The following is a 20,291-nucleotide window of genomic DNA, read 5'->3' on the forward strand; positions in this document are numbered from 1 at the left end:
CTACTCCAATCAAGGACATGTGACTGGACTATGCTTGTAAGCTTGGCGTTTTCTCTTTTTTCCTCCCACTGCAGTCATACAGAGCCAATTAGGCTTCTGGTGATGATAACTTCAAAGGCAAATGATGCTCACAACCTTCACACGCCTTAATGATGAAAATTTTCACACGGCTTAATGTACGGAAATGGAACTTTTTCTCTACATTGATGCCAGTTTCCACACATGATCAGTCCATGTGAAGCATCTTCAACGCTCTCTTCAGGGACTGAAATTTGGAGGTGTGTGGAATGCATGTGAGTACAATGTTGTCATCATGGTGGACATTGAGTTGAAAGCTCCGGACAAGGATTTGAAAGTTGTAAAAGTTATTTTGGATGAGTTTGATAAAACCAATTGTTGGTAGTTGTAAAAGTTATCTTGGAGTAGGATAATAATTAAGTTTTTGATTCAAATTTTGTACTCAAGTATATTTTATTTTTTATCTTTTTTAACTTACTATGTTTGGATATATGAAAAGTTTTTTTATTAATTTATATATGTTTAAAGGTTATTTTGAAATAAATATAAGGTATTTGTTGATTAAGAATTTGTTTTTCTTAAATTTAAGGTAATAGGTTAATAACTCAAAACTAAGATGTATATGTTAGGGGTGAAAATTTGTTTTTTTGGATTATGAATAGATTTTTTGGGTAGAGTGGTTTTTCTTGAATAAAAGTGATGAGTTTGACGTTGTTCACAATAGTAGGTAGTGAATATCAATAGGTTTTTTTAGGTGGGGTGGTTTTTCTTGAATAAGAACCATGAGTTAGACACCATTCACAATAGTCATTAATGAATATCAATGAATTCTTTTAGATGGAGTGGTTTTTCTTGAATAAGAATAATGAGCTAGACATCATTCACAATAATTTCTAATAACCAGTGCTCTTCCTACAAGTTGACCATAGTTGACCATTGAATTACAATATATATGTAATTCTTTTTTAAGTATTACAATGTCATAATTTTCTTAGTGGAAAAATAGTGAATCTTTTTTGTGTAAATGCAACTCAAAGTTATCAATAATGGGGTAGATTCAAAGAATATTTCAAAAAAATAAAAGAAAAACATTTCTATATTTGTAGCATGCATCATGGTTCTACAAGATTTGGAAGTGGAATATCCCTTTAAAACTAATCTTATTTGCCTGGCTCATATGGAAGAACAAAATTCCTACCTGGGACAACCTCTTGAAGAGAGGATTGTTAGGTCCCAGTTATTGTATATTCTACATGAACTCCATGGAAACAGCAGACCACATATTTTTCACTTGCCCAACTATTTGTCTGGTTTGGAGGTAAATTGTGCATTTACTGCACATAACGATTGACTAGGCATCTAATTTAGAATAAAGTATAAATTTTTGGTGTGATGGTACTGCTAAAAACAAGGAGATGCTCGTTTACATAGCTTGGGAGATATGGTATGCTCGTAACCACTATATTTTTTATGGTCAGCCAATAGATACTTCCTGAATCTGCTTCAGGGCTTTATCGTGGATGACAGCCCTCTCCCCGGAGACTGTAATTCCTAAAAGCACATCCAAGTGGATGGATCTTCTGACAATAAGTCTTCCTACTGGATGTTTTGACAGTGCAGCGCAATTGGGCATGTGCGGGTGTGGAGCAGTTCTTAAATTAAATGGAAACTCACAGTACAATCTCTCTTGGAATGGAGGTCCAGGCACAAATACTAGAGCATAAATTATTGCTCTATGGGGATTACTTTGGTTCGCAAAAGAGAAGCAGATACATAGCCTCAACATATATGGAGACTCTAAACTGATTATGACCCGCCCAATTTAGCTAGATGGATCAACAGGATTAAACACATATTGGGCTCCCTCACAAACTTCACAATAAATCATATATACAGGGAAGCAAATATGGAGGCTGACAAATTGTCTAAAGAAGGTCTTATTCGGAAATATGGAGTTATGAAATACAAATACACAGAAGATATGAACATCAAGGAGGAAGGAATGATCTGCTTGTCGTAACATCTTATGCACCTATTTTCTACTTTTTGTTTTATGTATGATGATCATATATATATGCTAATGAGGACTTATTAAAAACTACATTTGGAAATAGTTTTTTGTAAGCAACAGTACAAGGCTGAAAGAATTTCAAGAGTATGTCTGAGATTAGACTTACATGTTATACAGGAATACTATTTATAAATCTTTCTTGGGCAAAAGATGAACCATATCCCTCTTAAATGTATTGGTCTTCTATTTATGAATCTTTCTTGGGCAAAAGATGAACTATATCCCTCATAAACATATTGGTCTTTATCTCATTAATATTAAAGCCAACATTGTTCTTCTTATTTACTAAAAATTGTACTCAAGGCAATATAAAATTATGAGTTATAATAAAGCTTAACATATCCCGTGCAAGAATTAAAATTAAATCAAAAAATAACAATAATTTCTCTCAACCACCTACCGTAAATTCAATCATTTAAATAATCATTTATATACATTAATAATCTAATTCTATTAATCTTAAGAAGATTAATACATTACCCTTTCATTTAAATATAATGGTCCACAAATATTGTTAACAATTTTAATGCTCAAGTACAACATCATTAATAACAAGGTCTCTCATGATAATTAAAAGGTATATTTATTATAATTAAAAGGTATAAATAATCAAGTACATGGTCAATTTCCCGGCTAGTGTTTACTATTTAGAATATATTCAACCATATTATTAAGAGAATGAAACATGTTTTTTAATAATTTGCTTTGTTGTACATATTTTGAGACATGGTAAAAGTCATAACATGTTAACTACCATCAAAAATATATTCCTCTAAAAATATTAAGAAAATGGAGCATGTGCTTTAATGATTTTAATATATTCATCCAACCATATTAAGAATGAAGTATTTTGTTTTTTAATGATTTTTTAACGTGTATATTACGAGACATGATAGAGTTGGTTTGTTTGTTTGTAATGATTTGTTTTGTTCCTTGTATGAAACATGATAGAGGTCATGACATGTTAACTACCATGACTGGTAGGATATATTCATTCAACCCTCTTAAGAGAATGAAGCATTTTTTTTTTTTCTAATGATTTGTTTTGTTGTATAATAATGAGAAATGATAGAGTTCACAATATAGAGTTGATTTGGGTGTTGGTAAGAGGATTCAAAGTTATTATTTTTTAAGTGGGTTTTACCTAACTTTTTAAATGTTTTTTTTTTTTTTTTTTCATTAGAAGAGTTTTATGATACATAATTTTTTAAAAAGTTTGGAAACTATAAAATTTGAGTGAGTTTGCTAATTGTTAATTGGAGTTTATTTTTTAAGATATTGAAGATTATTAGTTTGGAAACTATAAAATTTGAGTTTGTTAATTGTTAATGGGAGTTTTAAATTTTGAGTTTGTATATTGTTAATGGGAGTTTATTTTTTAAGATATTGAAGATTATTAGTTTAAAATAAAATAAATGTATTATATTAATTATTTAAATTATAATTATTAATGGTTATATTTTTAAATATATGTTGGAATGTTAATTTTATAATTTTATATTTAAATTTTTCTTAATATTATTGTTTGTTTATATTTTTATTTTTATTTATATTATATTTTTTAAGAATGAAGTTATTTATTTGTTTACTATATCAATTGATGTTTTTTTTTTAAATAGATTACATAAAGATTATATTTATAGTTAGAATGATTTGATAGTAGAGATCAAAAAGAGATGAACGCATATTTTTTCTGAGCAACAAGAGAAATAAACTCTTGTCAATAGTTAAAATCTATATACCAAACTCCAAGGAGCGAGGACAAGAAAGAACAATATAAACGAAAACTAGATATCATGCATCTGTTAGCCAGAGGCTACAATAAAACAAAAATTACATGATAATTTAAACTATTATCATGCATGTAATAGCGATAGGCTACAAACAAAGTCAACAGTGATACGACATAGATAAAAGACATAGTCAATTTCACCGTATGTGAGAAGCTTCTCTAGCAAAACCAAAGAGCCACCACCATTGCCATTTGACAAAACCGAAATTAAAGGGCCATCCAGCGCATATAGAAATCACAAAGCTATAGAACAACGCATGAAGTGAAATGAACAACAAATCCCTGCTCATACCCAAATGAGCACAAAACCAGGAGGACCACAAAAATGACCAACTATCTCCACAAGTCCATGTAGTTAAGAGCAAAACAACGATCAACATCACTAGAGCAAACTTGTCAAGAAAAAGACGAAAACTTGTATACTAATTTCTTGTCATGATCTGAAGAGACGATAATAAGTTCTTGAGCATTGTCAACTGGTGGATCAATCGGATCTCCAGGGGGATTCGTAAGATCACCCGACCTCGAGTCCAACACCAGATAACTTTCCACCCGACTCAAATGAGAGTTAGTGTTATCAAGACTTAATTTGTGTTCCTTAACATACGTTTGATGTCCTCTAGCCCACATAAAACATTGTAATTTTCAACTTGTTTGTATTTAAAAATCAAACATAATAGAGTATCCATTTGTTGATGCAAGCACAAACAATGCAAGAAGTGAATTTTTCGCTTCCAAAATCTACCTAGATTTGGAATCCATCACCAACAAGCTCTGAATCAAAACGATAGGGGCGGTCTCCCCATTCTTTCAACTCTAGCAACATAATTTCTTTCCTCACTTCAAGATGAACAACATCGAAAAAAGTAGCCACTGAGTCATAAGCGAAAGGCCAAATTCATTTGAATTTAACACTACCTAAATAGCACCTCTTCTACTCACCATTCTCTGGCGAGGAGGCATAATGGCAGAAGTAAAGGCAAAATGATGGCAACCACTTAGAGGACCACGCCCGAAAAAACTTGCAATCAGACAAACCACCACCCCTTCAGTGCCAGACTGAAAGACAAGCATATTGTCTCCCAATTGCCATACCAAAGGTCCAAATTCGAGTATAGATTGAAATTCACCACACTTCAAAGACATGAAACACCTAAAATTGCAACCCCATACCAAATCTTGAAGACTCCAAATACTCAAACTAACAACAAGAACACTCCCAACACCCAAAGCAAGTGACAACATAAACAAGGTGATATTGAAACTCAAGAGACGATTGTGCTCTTTAATTAACTGAGCGACGCCCCAATTCACAAATCCACAGAACTCCAGAGATGCAAACCATAAAGGACTAAGCAAAACCCTAAAGAAATTCCAAACATCGACAGACAAAGCTAGAATCCCCTTTGCTTCAGTACCAAACAGAAATATGACCAGAATACCAACACCCAAACACAAGAACTAGACAGGGAGAAGAAATACCTTTGAATTCACTATCCAATATGAGAAAAATGGAGTGTATGACCACCAGTTCAAACACAGTTCCAAGTTATGTAACACGCAAATAAAGAACAAATAACATTGACCCCACCTACTATTCAACATGAATAAGATCGAAAATAGGACTACAACCTCAAAAGCAGGGTTGAGCTCTGCGACATGCACACAAAAGACTAAGGAATGAGACCGAGTGAAGGAGGTTGAGGATTGATCTTCACCTCCACTCCCTCAATGAACGTACTTCCGCCACCCTCCTGAATTTACCATGCATTTATAACGATGGGATGTCGGATGTGAAAACCAACTACCCTTACTTGTACATTGCCATGTCATGGTTATAATGAGATAAATGTTATGGCGACACATCTTTTAAAGAATGGTCATTCCCTCCGTCATTCGTACCCCATTAATAAGTAAATAAACTTCATGATTTTTTTGCAATGTTGAAATTTAAAATTCACGAAGAAGAAAAAAAAAAATAAATAAAAATAAAAATAAAAAAATAAAATAAAATAAAATAATATATATATATATATATATATATATATATATATATATATATTATATATTTTAATATGCATTCATAAAAATTAATATAACGTTAATCTAGAATTAGCCACATTAAGGACATGTAATATTATAGTTGTAAAACTTAATGTAGCGGTGGCATTTTTATTGTATGTATTGCAACATATGTGATTATGAAGATTGGTTGTAATGGTTCTCTAATAAATTAATAATCATGAAAGATATTATAATAATTTTTCTCCAATAAAATAAAATAAAATCGAAAATAGTTCAATAATAATAATAATTTAATTTTAAATTCATTAAAATATGTTATCCAATAAAATAAAATGATATTCCCGGATCCGGGTGGCATTACGGTTTCCACAGTTCTCCATGCATGAAGTTAATGCCCAGTACTGCCAGCTGCAGAGCAGCGTGGCCTCCCGGGACGTAACCTCATGCGAGCAGGGAATGAATATTAATGCGAGATCGGGTGGTGGATTTGCAATTAAGTTCTGCGTTGATCGACGCAATATGCCTCCGGTTATAATCATGCCGATCCAAGGTTCATTCATCAAGCTTTGGGCTCTGTCGCGCGGTGATAGAACTTGGTTTGCGGGAGCTGTGGGTGATGGTTTAAATCTGGTGCATCGCTGCGGGCTCAAAGCCATCCCTCTCAAAGGTAATCTCGCCCCTGTTCTGGATTCTCGCTCTCTGTTATTGTCTGCAATACTCGTAGCTGTCTATACGCTCTGTCATACTGTGGTGTCGGTCGCTAGCTCTGGCGAGCAACCCTCCTGCCTCACCCGACCCCATCCTGTTAGTCATCCTGTCCATAACCCTTTTGAGTCCCACCTTCATACTGTCATCATGGTGCATTCAGGCAAGCGGAAACGCTCTGAGGGACGTCATGACACCCGTCTGCAACCTCCAGTTGGTTTTACCATGGAAACAGCGCCAGATTCGTTCAATCCCTCCCCTGTCCATGATGCTGGACCTTCTGTTGGCTCTGGCAGGAAACCCATACCGAACAGTGCTTTTCAAACAACGCACTTCAAATTTCAAAGCAATCTGCACAGACCCCTGGTCACTGCCCACATTACCCTTATACTCTCGGAAGAGGAAAACCTTGTCTCCCCCTTGGCCTGCATCGCCCCTGTCCCCTCTCCAGGCAGTGAGAACTCCTCAGGCAAAGACAACATGAAAAATTGGGAAAAAGAGAAAAATGAGCAGGAGGCTTTTCTTAAAAATCCTCCTCCACCCGAAGACACAGGACCTGCAGCCGAGGACAGAACTCATGGCGAGGCGGAGCATGCCATAGCTATCACTGACAGTGATTTAAGCGGAAGTGAAGGTTTGAAGACTGGCGATACTGCTCGGGCTGAGAAGAAGGACAATGACCCAGCAGAGGAGAAGTAGCGCCACTTGGGACTGTTCCTTTTTGTTTCGGCTTCGGTTTCAGGCTTATGGTCAGGTTTCTATGCAATTGTCCTATCGTTTTTTTGGCTCCCAGGTGGAATTTGATGACTCTTTATATACTGGGTTGCAAAATCTTTTGTATCTCTGTGTTAGCTCAGTTCTCCTTCTCGGCAACGCATGTCTCTCTCTTTGTCTGATTTCTGGTCTCCTGCACTTTGTAACTGGTTTCCCCAGCTCATGTCTGTAATGGGGCAGTTCTGTTCTGTCGAGTGTTGTTACGCCTCGATCATATGTAAAAATATTTTGCCTTTCAGTTAATAGAAGTTAGTATTTACAGAGAAAAAAAAATGATATACAAAATAGTTTTCATAATAATAGCTTAATTTAAAAATCATATTATAAAAAAGTATTAGTTGTCTAATAAATCAATAACAATAAAAAGCATTATAATATTTTATAATATTTTTTTAATAAAGTAATATAAAACATATAATAATAATAATAAGTTCATCTTATTTTAAAATGGATAGAAATTAAATCTAATAAATTTTTAAAATAGATAAAAATTAAATCTAATAAATTCTTAAAAGTGTGGAATTACTTCACAATTTTATAATTAAATATTTTATTTAAAATATATATATATATATATATATTGAATTTCCAAAAGTGAGTAAGTTATTAAGAAAATTATATATACAATTTAGAGTCTTTTTCTTAATTAAATTTGAAATTATTCATATAACATAAAGTAATTAACGATAAAGTCCATGGTTAAGGAACTTCTTATATAAATTGTCCTATTCAAAAGTACACCATTCTAATTAATTAAAAAAAAAATAGTAAATAGGTAAGGCATTGGAGTAATATGAATAAATTTCTTAACCAAACTAAATTTTTAAAATTATAAAAAAATTAGAATTATAAGAAAAATTTTATTAAAAAAATTAAATTGGTACATAATTAATACATGAGATATTTTTTTGTTTGTTTGCTAAGTTGTATGAGTCTTGGGATTATTGCAGGCTTAACCTTTGGCTTGAGAAACCTCTTAACCTTTGGCATTTAAAGTGTCAAAATCACCCAAGGATCACACTCAGCCTATGCCACACCAACCCTTAACATGGATGGATTTTTCCCACCGAGTATCGATGACCTTCACATCACAAAGTGCCTTAACAATACTCTCCATCACCATCTATTCTACGTCCCATCGAGATAGACTAGACAATTTTAGTTCATGTTAATATTGAATATTTTCTTTCAAAATGATTAGTAAAAAATTCTCTCTCTATATATAAATGTAATATTTTAACAACAGTATTAGTTAGATTTACATTAGTTAGATTTATCTTAGACCATTAAGAAAAATGATTACTGTGCTCTCCACCCAAATTCAATACATACAAGCCACATAATAAATTTTATTATAATAGCTTAAAACCTCATTATTGAAACTAACCCATCCATCAAAACCGAAACATGTATACTCCATATATATATCTTAACCTCAGATCTATCAAGCATCGAGAGGGATCCAATCTCTCAAGGTGCAAACCTATGTTTTGAGTGCGAAACTTCAGAAAGGATTGCATCTCGAGAGATTTGATCCCTCTCGACGCTTGATAGATCTGGGGTTAAGATGGATCTAGGATGGTTATATAATATAATATAATATCTATATTTGTATCTATGCGTCTCTTTCTTATTCCCTCTCTCTATCTCGCCACCCAAACATACACATTCTCTCTCTATATTTATTTATCTCTCCCTCTCTCTCTCTTTTCCTTTCTGCTCTCCTCTCTCTCTCTCTTCCTTTCTGCTCTCCTCTCTCACTCTCTCTCCATTGCTCCATTGTCACTCCCTCTCTCTGTCCACGTTTCTCCCTATATGTATTTCTTCTTCCTTGTCTCTCTCTCCCCCTCCAACTCTGGATCTCTCTCCTTTTCTCTCTCTCTTCCTTCCTATCTCTCCCTTTCTCTCCCACCTCCCTCTATCTCTCTTTTCCCTTCAACTCTGTCACTATCTCCCTCTCTCTCTCTCTTTCTCTCTCTCCCCTCCATCTTTGTGTCTCCCTCTCTCTCTCTTCCCTCCAACTCTGTCACTATCTCCCCATCTCTCTCTTCCCTCCATCTTTGTGCATCCCTCTCTCTTCCCCTTCTCTCCCTATCTCTTTCCTCTCCCCTTCCTTATCTCCCCCCCTCTCCTCTCTACCTCGCTCTCTCTCCATCTCTCCCTTTTCACTCCCTCTCTCTCTATCACGCCACCCCCCGTCCCCCCCTCCCCCTGCCCTTAAATTTGATCCCATTATATTGTGTTTAGGAAAGTATCTAAAAAACAACAACAACAACAACAACAAAAAACTTAATTGGTTGTAAAATATTGAACCTATATTTTGGATCAATCATGACAACTAAAATACAATAATGAAATACTTAAAAAAAGCATGCGCTCTCTTTCCTCTATTATCATTAGTCACTTTGCTTGCTCTCATCACTCCCTTAAATTTGATCCCATTGTATTGTGTTTAGGAAAGTATCTAAAAAAAAAAATTAATTTGTTGTAAAATATTGAACCTATATTTTGGATCAATCATGTAAACTAAAATGCAATAATGAAATACCTAAAAAAATCATGCGCTTTCTTTCCTCTATTATCATTAGTCACTTTGCTTGCTCTCATCACTCCATTAAATTTGATTCCATTGTATTGTGTTTAGGAAAGTATCTAAAAAAAAAAACTTAATTGGTTGTAAAATATTGAACCTATATTTTGGATCAATCATGTCAACTAAAATACAATAATGAAATACTTAAAAAAATCATCCCCTCTTTCCTCTATTTGCTTGCTCTCGTCACTATCCTTAGTTAGGATGGATTTATATTGGTTTTTAATAATTTTATTTATATTATATAAATTTCACGTCTTTATATATAAAAGTATTCTCATTTTTAAATTTATTAAAACTTTAATTTAATTTCTATGGGAATATTTTTAGTAGTCGTGAGGATACAAGGTTTAGATATATCTCAAAAGTAATTATAACTTTTTCCTTTTAGATTCAATTAAAAAAATGTTATAAAATTAACTCAAAAGAAATAATAATAATAATTATTATTATTATTATTATTATTATTTATTGTGAAATCAGTTATGGTTTTTGGGCATGTGGTATTGATAAGCCATGGTATTGGCCCATGATATTGTAACAAAACTTATTTACAAGTTAATAATATCCATGGTTTAGAATCATGTCATATTTCTATAAAATATTCTGATTGTCAAATAAATTATGAGTTTTTGGCATGTGGTATTGATAACCCATGGTATTGTAACAAATCCTATTCACAAGTATCAATGACAAAAGTGAGGGCCAACATCTATGGTTAAGAATTTTGTCATACTGTTATAAAATATTTTAATTGTAAAATAAGTTACGTTTTTTGGGCATGTGGTATTGATAAGTCATGGTATTGTAACAAAGCCTTACAAGTTAATAATATGCATGTTAAAGTGGCGGTGGTTAAGAATATTTTCATATCGTTATAAAATATTTTGATTATGAAATAAGTGATGTTTTTTTGGGCATGTGGTATTGATAAGCCATGGTATTGGCCCATGGTATTGCAACAAGACATATTTGCAAGTTAATAATATCCATGGTAAAGTGGAAGTGAATATCCATGGTTAAGAATATTTTCATACTGATATAAAATATTTTGATTGTGAAATAAGTTATGTGTTTTGGCATGTGGTATTGATTAGCCATGGTATTGTAACAAAGCGTATTATTTACAAGTTAATAATATCCACGGTAAAGTGGGGATGAATATCCATGGTTAAGAATCTTATATTGTTATAAAATATTTTGGTTGTGAAATTGGTTATGGTTTTTGGGTGTGGTATTGTAACAAATCGTATTCAAAAGTTAATAACAAAATCAAAATATAACAAATTAAATTTTATTATTTTTATTACTTTAGCTTTTTATCATTAATTGAACCAATATTTAAATGTTTACATTCATCTTCCATACTATGTTTATATTACTTTTAATTTTTTATTTATTACTTTTAACTTCTTATTTATTATTTTAACTTTTTATTATTATTTGAGCCAACATTTAAATGTCTACACATCTAACATATACTAAATTGTAAAACCCTTAACACACTAACCTTTTTCAAAATTATTTATTTTCAAATATTTTTACAATTTATATTGCCGTACTCTAAGTAGCCAGAAGAATTGCCCATTTTCAAAATTATTTATTTTCAAATATTTTTATAATTTATATTGCCGTACTCTAAGTAGCCGGAAGAATTGCCCGGAAAGTTATAGAAATTTCAGTCATATTTAGAGAAAATCTGGTAAGGATTTTTGTAAATCCAAGTTATAGTTGTTAAACTTCAAAATTTTAGGTGTCCTAGACATTTTTGATGGTGCTCAATCCATTTCCATCATCAAAAACACGATTCAAACACTACCTCTACAAAAAATTAAAAAAAAAATTGCCCACCACTTTTAGCGGTCCAAACAATCTTTCACCTCAATAAACGACTCCGTTTATATTATTTTAAAACAACGCACCATTCTTAAAAATAAAATTCCACATTAAAATTCTCTCCAACTAAAGTAAAACCATAACTTTTACAATTTTAATAAAGTTTATACAAAATCTGAAATGTTTTCTTACAAACCTAACTTCGTTGATGACCACACACCACCTTCCCTGGTAAAATATCAAATATGTAAATTAAAATATATATATAAACATTTTAAGTAAGAAATAATAATTATTATCTATTAAATTGGAATCATGCTTGCCACCATAATCACGGAGGTGCACGTTTCAATGGGCAGGGCCCACCAAATAACATGCTATTTTGAAAGTATCGAAAATTGAGCACATATAGTTGTAGACAAATGTAGTTTCAAAGGGCATTTGTCGAACCACGAGAAAATAAATAATAAAAAATAACTTAATTGGTTATCAACATCGTATTATCCACCAAAAGATAAGATTGGCTAATTCCTCCCCTTATTTATTCACATTAAACAAAACATCATCTTTAATTCCATCATAAATTATATAAATTATTTGAATATTCCCAGTAAAACAAACATCATCATTAATTCCTAACATAATTATTTTAATATGCATAGTAAACCAAACATCATCATTAATCCCTTGCAACTTAATTATTTGAAACTCATCTTCACATTAAACCAAACATCGTTAACTTTGAGAACTAAATAAAGTAAAGCTAAATTTGTATCTACCTTTGTCTCTTACTAATTATGGGTTATATAATAGGTTTAATTGCTTTATATATTAAAAAAATATTATTAAAAATGTGTAATAGTGTTAATGGATTATGATTAAGTGGTTGAGATAATAATTTGTTTATTTAAAATATCAAATAGTATTAATGAATTATTATTCGATGTGAACAAAATAATATGTTAAATTATTTATTATTTAAAGTGATTAGATTTAATGGTGAAAAATAAAAAGTTTTTAATTTTTGTTAGTTCAATTTTTATGAGGCTTATTTTAGAGTTATGGGACACTTTGAAGTAGTGGTCGAACTAGTTGTATTTAGAGATATTATATTAAATAGTCTTGTGACTTGTGTATATATAAGTAGGTCAAAGCCCACCCCCATGTTCTCTTTTTATAAATAAGCCCAAAGGGTATGGATCCAATTTTGAAAAGCGATGGGTTTATTTCCATAGAGCAAGGTTCAATTCCAGCCTAACCTAAAGACATGGGGACACCTTAAAGTAGTGATTGAATGTGTGGTTGTACCCAAAGATATTATATTAAATGGTCACGTAACATGTGCATACATAAGTGGATCAAAGCCCACCTTTGTGCCCTCCTTTCAGTGAAAACGAGTGGCAAGTGCAAATGGGGGGCGAGGGGGGTTGTGAAGGGTGGCGATGGGTTCTCTTTGGCCCTAAAGGACAAATAAAATTGAAATACTCATGGAGGCCAAGTATAGCCTCTAACAACCAACTTGAAATGTATGTTATCTTCCAAACCATCGTCTTGGTTGAACCTATACCAATTAGATCTCTAATTATAATAAGTGACTGTAATAACTCCATCGATCATCTTTCTTTGGGAACATTTCCTTTGGATTCCATGCTTCACCATCTTTACACAAGAATTTTGATATCACTTGCTTGGAGTCCTTGCATTCAAGTCAAACATGTTTTAAGAGACATGAACATGGCAGTAGACAAGTTGGAAAATCAATCCTTATCACTCCCTCATAGAATTTTGAGGATCAACGAAATCATGTAGGAAGCAATGCTACCTTAAAAATATGATAATGAAATTCATATTAAATTTTTTTTATTTGCAATTGCTTTAGGCGATGCAATGGGGAGACACTCAAGGAAGTGAGTACAAAATCTCTTCTACAAACTCGACCCAACCTACACTAACTGAACTATCCGATCTTAATCAGGGAACTGATGAAAATTTGATCATTATAGATGCTAGGAGTTTGTCCTTATTATATTTTGATGTTAGGTAAATGTTATTGTGTTAATGACATTTTCTATGTAGGTCGAGTCTTTGTTATTAAAGCACCTTTGCTATTGAGAAGCCGTGGGTTCAATTCTCTTAATACTCTTAAAATGTGGGTTCAATTCTCTTGACACTCTTAAAATTAAACTCCGTGTTTGAGTCAACAAAAAATAATCCTTTTAAATGAATCTATCTCCTATAAATATTATATAAACATAATAATCACCAATCTCCAAAATCTATAAATCAGATAAAAAAAAATTATATATATATATATCATTTATCTTAAACATTAAAACAACATTCTCTCACAAATATACGAAAACAATCTACCCTGCTTAACCTTTTTAGATGAGTTGTAAAGTCCTATGCTTATTATAATACTCTCCGCTTCCTATAGCTATAATGCTTTTCTTAAATTTTGGTAAGCTTGGCTTTAAGTCAGCGTTACAAAAGCTGCATCATTGTCACCTTTATTCTTAGGTAATAATTAGAAATCATTTTTTCCTCTTCTTATTTTTTTTTAAAGGTATAATGATAAATTTTTTACGAGTAGTTCTTAAGTATAATTTAAAAAAAAAAATTGACTGCCAAGAATATCAAAAAATTGCAGCTGCTCATTTTTTTTAATAATTATGATTAATACATTTTTCTAATTATATTATATAAATCATTTTTATAATTATGATTAATAATTTTTTGTTTTTTTAACATATTTTTAAGTTCTCTATGATCTAGTTTATTATTATAATATTTTAGTAACCTACTTTTTTAGTTAGCTGTAATGGAACACTTTAAAATCCTTAATTTACATTATTAAATTCTTACTATAAAATTTAATAGCATAATTTTAAATAACTATATATATTCAGATAATTTAATCATAGGAAAGGTTAGGTATTGAAATTTCACTAAAATTAAGCCACGGGGCTTTAGATTGACGGTGAATGGGTACACTGTTAAGGTACTCCTCGGTTCAAATCCCACATGAGTGCTTACCTACCAAAAAAAAATTCACTAAAATTTATTTCATAAAAACACAAATACTATGGGCTAATGGTTCACTCTAAAAAAATTGTTCAAAATGTTCTATTTATTGAAGTAAGATAAGCCACTTGTAAGGCCTAATAATTTGTTGGGTCTTATTATATGAAAAAATAACTTTTTTAACCTTTTTTTAATGCCTTATTTTACTAGACATTGATAAAGTTATTGCACGTGTTTAACAGTTTTTAATGGAGTTGTCTATAATGCGACTTTTTGGAGATTCCAGTGACGGAATCCGGCTGAAGAAATTGAGGTTAAATCTTGATTTGTTGCAGTTAAAATGGTTTTTTAACTGCATATTTGGATTCAGCACCCTGAAAAACCCCTGGGATGCTTTGATTGTGCAGAAACTAGCTATCAAACTTGCCATTCCAATAAATTGCTGTCGGATTTTGACCAGAAAATCCCACCGGAAAGGCTTCCAAAAAGTCTCATTATAGACAATTGCGTTTTTAATACCTATAAATCTATTTGTGATATGAACCATTTTTAATTTTCATATATTTTAAGCCAAATTTAAAGATTTTTTATATCTGTAAATTCATGTAACATCCCTAAAATGACTCATGGTAAATAAATAAATAAAAGTTACATATCAGTTACAAAAACTGATTCTTGATTTGCGTAAAAGCTTAGATAATGGAAGAAGCCTCAGATAGCTTACCCTCCAACGACCGCACCCTTCAATAAAGATATAGCTGATCTCTTGGGTATGGGGACACCGCAAAAAGGACTGCGAGGTTTTAGGGATAGGTGGCAGCAAGAAAACAATTCAGTTAATTGTATTTGTGATCGTCTGGTACCGTGGGATGCGGGAGCATGCAAATAAAAGAAAGCCATTGCAGTATGAGGAGGGCAGAACGAGAACCTGGAGATAAAAGGAGAAATTCCAAGAAAGGAAAAGAAAGAACAGAGGGTTAAGTCTGGTAAAGACCAGATAACCCAAGCACAGAGGTGCATGAGTCTTGTTGAGGGCTGCAGGCCTGCAAGACGGCTCGGGGGGAGAATCCAACGTGACGTGGATCTCAAGGTTGGGAGGATAAGAGCATATATGATTGCAGGTGCATTTCTGAAGTCAGAACTCCTGTAACGAATTGACCAGGTACGAGCTCTGATAAAAATAGACAACAGTAACAGAATACTGAAATTCATAAATAGATTACTGTGACTCTGAGTCTCTTTTAGCTAGTTAGATGCAAGGAAAGATAACAGTAGTTGTCTGTAAACAGAGACGGTGTGTGCAGCTCAAATAACTATCTGGTAATCAGTTATTTAGTACAGTAATGAGTCAATTAGTTGCTGTAAACTATTAAAGTATTTGCATACATATAACAGAACGAAACCCTGAGTGGGTCTGTAGTACCATCGTGATCATTCTAGATGATTATGTACAGAACAAGTAAATAGTATGACATGGCACTTAGCCAGAACCGAAAAGGTGCATTAGAAACTGATAGAATAGCAGCATAATCAAACATCAGTGCTGTAAATATTGATAAATAAGGAATTGGCTAAACCCTGTATCGAGGGTTTGAACCCATCATGATAATCTAAAACATGCACAAAAACCATTACCTGTGCTCATGGCTACGCCAGTTGGACGCACCAGAAAAACCCTTACAAACAATATATGAATATTAACTATTGATTCAGTATAGAAGCAGCACCGTTATAGGTAAACGGTTGCGTACCAGAGATGGTACAGTATACATATAAATAACGAATCAAACACAAGATAGATTAACAACCCTGTAATGAAACAGTGCTGGTGGGTGCGTATCAACCCTCTAATGAATGAATACATACAACTGTATAAACCTCTGTATCGATTCAAAGCATAGGACTGTAAACAACCATGTAACGAAATCATGCACATGTCCGCTTATCAAACCCTACAGCCGAGTAACTCATTTTACATCAGAATGATAACAGTAAACTTGACATTAATCGAACCGAAGGTATATGACAGATGGCAACGACAAGCATAGAAAATAAATAACGTATTCATTGAGGAGTAAAGAAGGTATAATAACATCAACCAAATGGATAAACCCTCATGAGTACAGCAAACGTTATGTATTGAAAAGCCTGAGGACGATTGGTACTTTACAAATCTTCATAAACAGATTTACGAGTTGAGTAGCTCTACTCAACATTAAAGCATAGAAATAACTTGGCAAAATACAGAGTTCAACTTAGATCTGTACAGGCACGAGGCCGTAAACCCTAACCCATTATACATCTAGCATTCGGCATGTATGCCAGGAGCCTTAAACTACCCAAGCCCTAACAAATAAAATGTATACAGGTCTCGGCATGGTGTGGCCGGCTACAATTCGTAAGGTTTGGAAACGATTGTAGAACCTGTGTCACGAAACAGAGAGCGTCATGAGACACTTCTCTGACCAAGGCCGACACAAATCCAAACTTGTTGAGTAAACCCTTGACGAAGAGTAGAGAATCATTAACCGTTGGTAGAGGAACATACCTGTACATGCTTGAGATGGCATATGTATCCGTGAGCAGTAGGGCGGCCGACGCTCTGTACACCTACGCATTAACAAACGCACAGTCATGAGTTCCGGAACAGTCAATCAAACCTACAAATCCTGTGAAATAAAAGTATCGTATTTCTGTATACAAGAGCTGAAGGGTAAACAATAATCATGGGCAACCGCTGTGTATTACCTGAGACAGCAAGATAGAAACCAGATGAGTGTTGCAGAGGAGGATCGCCGTGCTGGGAAGGTATTCGGCTCCTAGTTTCGCACAAATGAAACAAACCCAAAAGACTCGGAGCTATATGTATTATTCACAAAACCCTTAGATAAATCTTAGCCCTCCGATGCAGAGAACGGATCTCCATCGTCATTTCAAGTGGAAACCTGGCGCGAAAACCCTCGGCGGGTCAACCGAGAAGTCACATGGCTTCACGCGAGTTTATGCCACCTGGCGAATGGTTGGTGAGGCAGTTTAAGTCTCCGGCTACCACCTGGCGCCGGAGTTGGATAGAATTAATCCGGTGGTTTTCCGAACATAAACCAACATGAAATTTCCATAGGTTAATTCCCTAAGAAGATGATATAAGTTTTATTAAGTTTGGATATATGACATAGCGCAAATACTCATGAATGTAGCCTTGAATAGATGTTCCCCTTCGTGGGAAGGAAAGGGGATAAAAATATTCAAGCCATGTGTAAAGATTTTATTTACATTGCTTATTTACCTATGGGATCGTGACAATGTGGTATCAGAGCAGAGGTTTCAAAACTGTGGCCTCTGGAGCAGTAAGATCCAGCTGCATGGAAAATTATCATATAGTACATATATGAGGAAGAAATAATTCAGCTAATTGATTTTCTTGTTTATCAATTAGGAGATAAATACAGAAACAACAATCCGCTAACAGTCAACAATCAAGATGGAGGAAATGCAGGGAGCTGACAGCGTTCCTCGGAAAAATCCAGAGCTGTGGGTACAACTTGGTGCATAACTACGTTCATAACGTTAAATTCCTGATGAGGATAAAGAACAATGAAACTTTTGTCACACCTAAGAACAATATTGAGTACTCATTACATTCATGAACAATATTGAACACTCATTGAGGGAAGTGACAATCAACTACCAAGTTTGATTTGCAAATATGGCAATAACAATGATGTATTTAATGAACAAAATTGAAGTTACAATGAACAAAACTTAATGAGCCAATGCATGAATATAAATTAGGGGAACATCCTTGAATAGGATGAAAAATTGTTTTAAAAAGGACATTAGAAGAACCCCTTTAGATATTGAAAACATGCAATGAGTCAAGCAGCGAGACTTGATTCAGTCTTGTCATGGATGCATGAAGACGATTGGTAGTTGAGATTGGTTAGTGTTGTATGACTAACCCATAGAACTTATATGCATTAATTCGATTGGACTAAGATTGTTACAATTCGTAAACAAGTGAAGGTTGATTGATGTCGCATGCATGGAATGTGTGTATGAAGATTTTTACTCTCTCTGTGCTATAGTCCAGTTGTGCATGAGAAGAGTTCTTAATTTTATTCACCATGAGAATGCATGATGAATAGTATATGCTTATGTCTTAATAGATTTAATGATGATTACCCTCTAATTAAGTGAAATCCATTAGCATGGTATGTGTTTATCATTACTTGTTGAGAGATAAAAACCATTGGAGCCTCGATTTAATGATGGTTGAATTTATCTCTACTATGGGAATGATGGATTTTTTATGCATGTTGCATTCCAGTGTGAACTTAATTGGAGAGGCATGTTCGGTGGGTAACATTTCTAGGACCCATTCATGGTATAATTACATGTGATAATTATACATAAATAGATTACCTGTGTTAATACAGTTGTCAGTAAACTCTAACTACCTTCCCCAACTATAGATGCTTCCAAAGGAAAAGGAAGCAAGGAGAAGGAAGAAGACCGTGCTGTAGGGACAGACGGAGATAGGAAAAAGAAATCGCTAAGTCTGGTGATGACCAGATAGAGCAAGTTTTGAGTATCAGAATCTTGCAGAAGACTCTAAGTCTGGGGACGACTAGATAAGCGCTCGATGTGCATGTGAGTATTCCCTTGACCATGCTTAAGGAGTTGGAAATGATAACTATAGTGTATTAATGTTAATGATTTTCGTAATGTCTCCTTGAAGTCATTATTCTGAAAAGGTCACATAGTAGTGTTATGATAGTAGTTGCATCTAGCATCAAGTGGTAACTCTGGTGCATGTGCGACACTTAGGAGATTATGCTTCTAATTGCATAAGTAGAGTAATTGCTTCCGGTAAGGGTGGTTTAACTTGTTAGTTATGCATGTTGATCCAAGGATAAGATAAGTGTATTGCTCACTTTCTTGAAGAACATATATGAATGTTCTATATGATTTCTTAGTAGAGAAAGTATTTGAATGCATGCAATAAAAGAATAGTTCTTTTATAGATTTTCTTGGTAAAGGAAATGTGTTAAGGCATGCAGTTAAAGATTGATTATTTTATATACTTTCTTAATAAAGCAAATAGGTAGTTCCTATTAGGAAGACTCCACGTGAGTCTTGTGTGTGAAATGCTTGTCTTTTGTCTATAAAATCCTTGCTAAATATGGCCAAAGTATCTTCTTGAGAAAAGGGGATGAGGCATATAAATGTCCTGAGGACATAGCAAGGCAGGTGGCCAAGTTTTCTTGAATTAAAATATGCATCTTTATTTGATAAAAGCTTCTTGGAAATGATTATGCATTACATGCATGATAAAAGATAGCTAAGGATGTGCTTCTAGGCACATAGATATTCATTTCTAACTTCTTGAGGAAAGAGTATATTACATATATACATAAATATAGTCTCACCCTAAGAGTATGCATACTTCATGA

General features: G+C 33.4%; 1 long non-coding RNA gene across 1 annotated transcript; it reads right to left on the bottom strand.

Moving 5' to 3' along the window:
• Positions 1–17,030: 17,030 nt before the first annotated feature.
• Positions 17,031–17,907, bottom strand: LOC149143754 (uncharacterized). Its single transcript, XR_016264080.1, has 3 exons — positions 17,587–17,907; positions 17,387–17,448; positions 17,031–17,262 (listed from the first exon to the last, which is right to left on the bottom strand). It is a non-coding gene; the product is annotated as an uncharacterized LOC149143754 (long non-coding RNA).
• Between the last annotated feature and the right edge of the window lie 2,384 nt (positions 17,908–20,291).

This window comes from Pinus tabuliformis, chromosome X (assembly GCF_031772625.1).
Source record: "Pinus tabuliformis cultivar Carrire ecotype Pingquan chromosome X, CPIR1, whole genome shotgun sequence".
NCBI classification, from domain to species: Eukaryota; Viridiplantae; Streptophyta; class Pinopsida; order Pinales; family Pinaceae; genus Pinus; species Pinus tabuliformis.